Here is a 9,076-nt window from a genome sequence, read left to right on the forward strand (position 1 = left end):
AAGCCCCTGTCTACAAGAGCTGGGCATGGCGGTGTTCCTGTAGTTCCAGCTACTTGGGAGGCTGAGGCAGGATCACAACAGAGTGTGATGCTGTCTTGAAAAGAAAAATGGCACCAAAAGCAAGTGGCTTAAACCCATGTCCTCTGAAGTGTTGCCACATGGGACCCCTGATCTGAAGAGTCCCAGAACTGAGTCTGAAGTTTTGAACTCCCACAGTAACCCTAGGCTGGGATGGCTTTGCAGCTAACTCCTACTCAGCGTGTAAGTTTTGGGTCGTTTTGGTCCTACATAGAACATTCCAGAGGTCAGAATAAAAGAAGAGACTGCTCGGCTCAGTTTTGTGGGGCTGATGGAGCCTTAATTCCCAAACCGGGGGCTGCCTGCTAGAAGAGGAAGCTCCCTTCCTCTGAACACAGACAAAGCTGGGCAGCGTGGCACCAGACAGAGCCCCATAGTGAGCGTGCCCCAAGACATCAGGGCCACTTGAGCTACCTCGGGAGCAGCGCCGCTGGTCTGTCTTTGGCAAATACGTTAACGTGGCTGCTACGCTAGACAAGGCAAAGGACAGGTGACGTAGAATCTCGATGGAAGTGGAAAATGAGCGTGATGAATGTCAACATCCAGTCGGCAGAAAACTCTTAGAAAACCCTAGTTACTGATGTCTGCAGGGGCCCCGGAGCAAGCGTCGTAACGCGTGAGGAAGGGTTCCAATGTCCGCCCAGCCCTGCCATGCAGCAGGTGAGCAGTGTGCAGAGGGGGCCAGGCTCATGTGGAGGATCGCAGCGCCAGTCTGGTCCTGACGGCTTGCTGGGCGAATGGGAGCGCGTGTTCCAGATCCTGAAGGGAGGATGAAGGATCGCGGTGGGGCTATTTAGGAGCATGCACTCTCTCTCTCTTTGGGGCAAGTAGACCCACCCACCAGTAAATATATAAATAAATAAATAAATAAAAAGGCTTTAAAAAAAAACCTTCCCAGCCAGCTGGTGGTGGTGTTGGTTGTTGGTTAAAGCAGCTGGATCCCATGTAGCCAAATGCATGGTTTGAGTCTTGGACCTGGCAACTTGAAAAACATGCTGGGCGGGTGTGCGTGCGTCCCCAAATCCCAAGAGGAGAATGGAGGAAAGGGGATTGCGCCCTGGCCATCCCCCTTGGGGAGTGATTTCTCACGCTCCCTCTCTCTGTCTCTCTCACTCTCTGATGAGCAAATGTGTTCTATAGGAAAACTAAAAACAAAACCAAACACCAATTCCCTTTAAGACCAGGCAGACAGCCAAGACACTGGCTGGTGCCACTTCTTATCTCAGAGTTCCCAGGCAGCCATGGGGAGACAATGAGGTGAAGTACACTGTTTAAGTTACAAGATAGAGAGATTGGAAAGACAGAAAAAGACCTACTTACAAATGATGTGATTGTGCCTCTGCAGGAACGCGAAGAGCTCACTGATACAGTGTTAGGACCAACGAGAACATAGCAAAGTTGCTAGACACAAGGTCAACTTAGAAAATGCCAGGCTAGTTCTGCTACAGTTAGAACAAGTCATCAAAACCGACGACGACAGCTGGCTGGGCTGCTGCATGTGTGGACGCGAGGGTGGTGGGACTCCTCTAGCGCTAGCAAGTGCAACCTCACTCGGTTAGTAAACAGTTTCTCTTCCTCCCCCTGGCACTGGTTAGGCGCCTTCTGGGAGCCACTTGGACCTTAGGAGCGCCAGGAAGGCACGCACGACCCTCACCCAAGTACCTACTATTTCAGGCAGAAGGAGACCAGGGCCACCAGAGACGAGGCCCCATGGGATAGGCGTGGGAGAGGTGCTTTCTACCTGGAAGCGTTTTCCTGGGAGCTTTGATAGTGGGTAGAATTCAGACACTCAAGAAGGGACAGAAGGAGGTTCCAGATGGAGGGGACAGTTGGACGATGGCCGGAGGCGGGAATAAGGGGAGGGCATGGAGGGCAAGAGACAGATGGGTGTTGGCCACAGCTCAGCGTGGATGGGGAGGAGTCGCATGCACTGAAAGGGGTACCTCACTAATGGTGGGCCTGTGGCTTCACGCGGACGCTACACCAGCAGAGATGGTCAGGGAGCCATGCACACACCCAGCACCCTGGGTCCCTGATCCATGCCACCTCTGCTCACCTCTGAGCTCAGCAGGGCTGTCCATTACTCCCCCGACTGCCCAGCCCTGACGGCCTCCCCGGAGCTGGTGGCCTTCCGGTGTCTGAGGCTCTGAGAGGAGCCTCCTGTTGGGGAGGAAATCTCTGCAAGGTGTTTACTGTGGAGACTCGTGAGCCAGAGTGGCCGCACGCCAGGCCCGAGTGCTGATCAGAGGTTTTGGAAGGAAGAGGGAAGGGGGCCTGGATGTTTGAACAGCTGGGGTGCACTGGGGCTACCATCCTCCGTCCCCTTCCCCCCCCACTTCCGGGCTCTCACTCTCTCCTCCCCACCTACCTGGAGTTCTGGCTGCCGAGGGGCCTGCTACCAGCACACTCCTGCAGCGGGGCGGCTTCTGCTGGCAGAGAGGCAGACTGTGGAGGCCTGTCCTGGGTTTTCTCCTAGGTGGGTTTGTGGGGAGGGGGCGCGTGAGCACGCAGGCAGAATTCCACTGGGGAATTCCATGGGGGCGAGATGGAGCCCAGCCAAAACCTTCGTAAGTCTATCGGAAGCAACAGCGACCTCGGATGAGCACAAAGGACACCTTCTCAGTAAGGGTGTGGAGACTGGAGGGTGTTCAGGGACCTGAGCCTCCCAGTTCCTGAGTTCTTCCTGGAGACAGGCCTGAGAGGGGGAAGGGGTGATGGGGGCCCTCACTCGGAATTGCCTGTGTGAGTTCTCTTGTATAACCCCAAACAGCCTTTTGCGAGCCATGGCCCTTGAGCCTGACATCCACCTGGGCATCTGTGCAGTGGCAGGTCTTCACGGGGTGACAGCAGGACTGGGAGTCCCCGTGGTGGTCGCGCGGCAGTGACCTATCCTCAGACACCAGCAGGCCACCAGCTCTGGGGAGGCCGTCAGGCTGGGCAGTGCAGGGAAAGGAATGGACAGCCCTGCTGAGCTCAGAGACAAGCACAGGAGCGGACTGCAGGGATCGGGACCACGACAGCCAGCTGCCAGAGACCACGGGCCCGAGACCTCTCCTGTAGTCCGTGTCCTGGGAGGGCTCACGCGGGCAACTCTGCTGAGGTCTCTGTGTGGTCCTCACAAACCTGAGCTCAGAGGATGCTCAGGAAATGATGCGGTGGGGACTATCTGGGCGTTTCTATGGTCCAGCACTAGGCCCAGTCCCCCGGGCACAGAGCTTTCCTGTTAGGTGGCCCAGATCAAACAGCCATTGCTGGAAAGTAAGGACTGACCGAGAGGGCCAGGAGGTGGTTTGGAGGTTAAGGCAGCTGGATCCCACATGGTTGACTACACAGTTCAAGTCCCGAACTCAGAGGCTTTAAAAAAAAACCTGGGGGCCCCTGACTGGACACTGGGTGCCCATGCATGCGTGCCCAAAATCCCAAAAGGAGAATGGAGGAAAAGGGATAGCAGTGTGGCCATCCCCTGGAAGGTGATTTCACACTTTCTTTCTCTGTCTCTCTCTGTGAGTGCACAGGTCCTATAGCAAATTATTACCAAAAAAAGGCAAAACAAAACTGCAACTTGCACTGCACCCACCCCGATTTGGCAGGCAGGCTGAAGGAGCATGCACCTGGGCTCAGGTCCAGACTCACCCCTGCGTACTCTCCCCCGTCGGAGGGGCAGGGACTCCCACCCACAGGTGAATGGGGAAATGGAGGCCTTCTGTGGGTTTCTTTGCTGAGGCCTCTCTGTTCTCCCTCCAGCTGGGCAGCACAGTGGGTGGGAGGGGAGGAGCAGCACCGGAAATCCCCATGGCCGGGTGCTGTCTGACCGCTGGGTTTTCCTGCCTCCCCGCGGCCAGACTCCCTCCGGCTGTTCTCTGCAGCTTCCAGTTCAGTAGCTTGCACAGCCCAGGGTGAGGGGAGGAGGGCAAGGCAGGAGGCTGGGCTGGGAGCTGAGGGTGGGTTTTGCTGACTCGGCCTTTCAGCTCCTGCAGATCCTGGTGGGGGGGCTCCTAAGGTGGGAAACACGCCGTTCCCAGCCTCCTCCACTCTTTTCACCTGCAGGGCCAGAGGGGCAGAACGCTGCCCAAGGCTGAGACGGGAGAGACCCTCCGGGGTCCTGGCAGGACTCTGGGCCCCAAGGAGATGGCAGAACTGGGCCCTCTGAACTCCCGTCTCCACCGCTGCCGGGTCACCCCACCGTGAGCTTCTGGCGTCCCTCCCCTCTTCTCTGTTCACTGGGGCAGACGGGCTTGGTGGCCATGCCCTCGTGCCTCTGCAGAGCAGCCCTGGGCATGTGAAGCTGGTCCCGCTGGCAGTGCCGGGCTTACTCTGGCCCTCCCCAGGAGGGCAGCCGCAGAAGTGTGTCAGTCCAGTCAAGAAACGGGGGACCCAAGCTTGGGAGGGAAGGGACTCCAGCTTAGGGGCACTGGATGTGAAGTCTCTGGGCAGGGGCCCTGAGGAGGATGAGAGGAAACAGGTGTAAGGGGTGGGGGGAGGAACAGCAACAAGGAATATGAATCCAACCTCCACCGAATTGTGGAGGCGGAGAGGCGGAGGTGCCCTCGGAAGGCCTCCCTGCAGGGGGACTCCTCGGAGGTGAGCATTGACAGGTGGGCAGGATTTGCTCTGATGGAGAAGCAGAGCAGGTTATTCTGAGCTGGGAAACGGGAGAAGCACCACATCGAGCCGGCAGGTGTGGTCTCTGCCAGAGGAGAGCTGCCCGGTGGAGCCAGGCAGAGCCGGCACGTCTGATCCCAGCAGAGGCACTTTCCGGTGCCTTCCCACGCCAGGGCCTCTGGTCTGGCTCCGAGGTCCTAAAATGGGGTCAGGCTAGGAGGGGAAACAGGGCAGGTCGGTTCCAGGCGGTTCTCTCGAAGGCTGCTGGGTCCTCCCCGGCCTCTGGCTCCCACGGCTCAGCACGGATGCAGTCCCAGCTGCAGGCTCGGCAGCACTGGAGTCCCTTGCAGACCTAACTCTGACGGCAGTGTAAGCCCCCAGGCCCCACCAGGTCCAGTCAGCACGCATTTATGGAGAGTCCCCGGGTGGCACGGGCTGGTCCCTGAGGTGTGGCAGGAGTGCCTGTTTCATGGAGAACTCGCAGGAAGCAGCAAGGGGACAGAGCAGTGGGGCCGAAGGAAGCACAGAGAGAGATTAGCGAGGCTAGATGAGGGGTGAAGGGGTGGGGCGGCAGAGGAAGAGGGAGCGAGGGGTGAAGAAACGGGAGGGCGGAAAGACAAGGGAGTAATGGAGGAACAGGGAGGTGGAGGGGCGAATGGAGAGGTGGGTAGGTGGAGAGATGAGTGGGTGAGTGGATGAGCAGACCGGGGAGTGATGGGATGGGGACAGGAGTGAATGATGATGAGGAGGCAGGGAGGAAGGATGGAGGATGGAGGAATGGAGAACTGGATGGAAGGATGGAAAATAGAGGGGACAATGGAGAAAGGGAGAGATTCCCAAAAGAATGGTGTCCTAGCCTGCTAACGCCTTGCTGACAGAAATACCGGTGACAAGGTATTCAAGACAATGGAGGGTTATTCTGACTCGCATTTCTGGTGGCTGGAAGATCCAGTGGATAGGCGTAGAGCATGGCCAGCCAAGCACAGGGGTCACAGGCCAGTGCGAGAGAGCGAGCTGCGCTGGCTCTCTCTTTTGAATGACAACTAGCCCAGGACCAGCAAATGGTGTAATGGCTATGCCACTGGACTCCCATGTAGTTAACTGTGGTTCAAGTCCCGAACCCACTGGCTTAAAACTTATGCAGGGTGCATGTGCATGCATGGCCAAAATCCCAATAGGAGAATAGAGGAGAAGGGATTGTGGCATGGCCATCCCCCCAGGGGTTGATTTCTCACTTTCTGTCTCTCTGTCTCTGTCTCTCTGGTGAGTGCAGGTGCCCAATAACAACAACAAAAAAACTAAAACAAAAAAAAAATGAAATTGACAACTAGCTCTCGTAAGACATACATTGGAAATTCTGAGGCCCTGCAAACGCTGAAACATCCCATTTCGTCCCCTCCTTGCTCGGGGCTGGGTGGGCCTTTGGAGAGGACGAAGAGAAGAGAGGCAGGGGAGGAGAGGGCAGCTCGGCTGCTCCGCGCACACTCCCACCCTGGTGGCATATGGGGAACATGTGGCCCTCCCTCCTGGCACTGGGGAAACGTCACCAGGGATGCTGGCAGCCCAGGGCACAGAGCGTTCCCAGAGGGAGCTGGCGGTGGAGCAGGAGGCCAGCCTTGGAAGCCCCTGCCGGGAGCCTGCTCTGGGCGGCCTGAGGCCCGGGAGCTGGGCAGAGCGGGGCTCAGCTGGCCTGTCCCTGTGTCTGGGCTCCGGGAAGGGAGAGTCGCTGGGGAGTCATCCCGCCAGGTGTCCTTTGAAAAGCAGAGTCCTATGGTCACCAGCTGGGACCAGGTCCCATCCTGGCCAGGGCCCCTACTCGCCCACCTAGCTCTGGGGCCTCGGCCTCAGGAAAGGGCCCTGGTGGAACCCACAGACCTGGCCTCTGACCCCGCATGGCCACTCCCCTCCCGCGCAGCTTCCAGCACCTTCTGTCTGGGCCCCCTTGGTCCAGCACTGCTCCAAACACCGTCCTGCCCGCTGAGCGGACCCACGGTGAGGCTTTGATCACCAAGTAAGAAAAATAAACAGTGTCTGTGTGCTTTCCAAAAGCTGTTTTCCACGTCAAGAACGATCCAGGATCTTGAAACCCAGCTTGCCTTTCTCTTACATTTTTAAAAAAGAATTATTTATTTAATTTCTAATTAATTATTATTATTATTGATATTATTATTATTATTATTATTATTTTAACCTGCTACAGGTCACATATGCTCACCAAAGAGAGACAGAGAGAGATAGGGAGAGTGAAAAAGCTAGCCAGGGGACCTATCTGTGGTCGACCATGTGGGAATCCAGTGCCTTAACCACGTCACCACCTGCCGGCCCCACACTCCCACATTTTTAAGGTTTATTTATTTCTTTCATGGGCAAGAGAGACAGAAAGAGAAAGGAATAGGGGACAGCACCCCCACCCGGGTCTCGCTACTGCGCTTCACCCCCAGCCTCAGCCCCTGATCGTGGGCACGCGCGTGCCTCCCTGGAACCCAGAGAGGTCTCCAGACCTGAACCAGGAAACTTGCCACGTGGGTCCACCTTGCAGGGTTGTGTTCCACTGCTGTCCCACTGTCTGCCCCTCTCCTCCATTTTTGACATTAAAAATGACTGTTTCTTTTATAAAATACAAACTAGTAGTTGATAATCTTGCCAGGCGCCTCCTCCCCCCTTTACCATGGTTTTTGCCATAGGGCAGGCGCCACGTCCCCCCTTCAATTTTGTCATTTTTGACTGGTGCATAGAACTGTGCGCGGTGAAGTGTCCAATGGGACAAGACAATTCCTAGAGAGCCTTCGCGCCCCAGCAAGGGACCCCTCTCCACCAGGGCTCTGCTTTGCAGCCTTGATACCTCAGACTTCCCTCCTGAGTCCTCACCTGTGCCCTGGGGGTGTGGAGGGCAGCAAGGAGGCTCACCTGCAAGCCAGGGTTCCCTTGACCTTTGACAAGCCAGCTCCGCCCCTTTTTAATGCCCAGTCCCGCTCTCCCATCCCCCATGGCCCGCCTCAGTTCACCTGGGAGCTATTCACAGGCCCAGCTGTCCTGTGACCAGACCTGGCCACCCGGAGGTGCCCGGACAACTGCAGACAGCAGGAATGTGACCGATGATCACTCTGCGAACTGTAGCTTCTGGAGGCAGGGTCAAGACTCTGCGAACTGTAGCTTCTGGAGTCAGGTTCAAGTTCAGCGAAGGAGCAGCCTTGACTGGGCGGGTGAGCCCCAGAGGGCAGGCTGAAGGCTGTGAGTCTCAGCACAGGTGGGTGGCTGGTCTGGACACGGAGAACTCACAGGCAGGCCAGAGGGGGTAGGGAGCATATTCTGTACGGGAAGGGGTGCGTGGGCAGGCCTCCCCGGGCCAAGCCTCCCTGGGCTGCAAAGGCAAAGGTTCCACAGCTCCCCAGCTCTCCTCCCTCCTGGAACTCCCCTGGCCCAGGCCAGCTCTCCCAGTCTCTGGACTTTCAAAGGCGCTTGCACCATCACGGCCACCCCTGTGTTCCTGCCAGCTCAGCAGTTTGTCCTGCCCCATACCCAGCCCGTGCCTGTCCCCCACGCTGAGCGGACTACAGGCAGCCTGGGAGGCAGGGAAGCTGCAGACAGGCAGGCCCAGCCCGACTCTCGGCTCGGTTTCCTGGATCTGAGAGTCTGCACTCATCTATTATTTAGCAAATCCGTCTCAGTCACTGACTGAGGGCTGTGTACAGCACCCCAGGGGGCAGGGTGGGAGTGCACGTCTGTGCATGTCTGTATGCGTGTGTCTGTGTGTGTACCTGTGTGTGTGCCTCTGTGAGCGGGGACAGGGTTTCTGAGATGAAGCGAGGAGGGCCCCAGTACAGCAGGTGTGTGTGGGGAGGAGGCAGTCGCACCCCCAACACAGGAGCAGAGGAGGAGGCTGCTGGTGGAAGACAGCCCCAGGATAAAGCCAGGAGCTTCCACTTCCCTAAGCAGAGGCTGGGAGTTCCTGGAAGGGAGGCCACAGGGATGGCCACGTTTAAAGCTGTTTAGAATTGGCAATGCAGTTTCTTTCTTTCTTTCTTTCTTTCTTTTTTTCGAGAGGTTTTTGCTATAGGGCACATGCGCTCACCAGACAAAGACAGAGACAGAGAAAGAGAGAGAAAGTGAGAAATCACCCCCAGGGAGGATAGCCACGCCACAATCCCTTCTCCTCCATTCTCCTCTCGAGATTCTGGGCACGCACGCACACGCACCCGGCATGAGTTTAAGCCACCGGGTCCGGGAAGCGAACCGGTCGGCTACGTGGGAGTCCAGCGACATAGCCATTACGCTAACTGCAGTTTCAAAAGCCACCATGGGAACCAGCAATTAGCGTGCCCAAGATCCCGAGAGGAGAATGGAGGAGAAGGGATTGCGGCGTGACCATCCCCCCTGGGGGGTGATTTCTCGCTGT

This window comes from Tupaia chinensis, unplaced genomic scaffold (assembly GCF_000334495.1).
Source record: "Tupaia chinensis unplaced genomic scaffold, TupChi_1.0 Scaffold000561_1, whole genome shotgun sequence".
NCBI classification, from domain to species: Eukaryota; Metazoa; Chordata; class Mammalia; order Scandentia; family Tupaiidae; genus Tupaia; species Tupaia belangeri.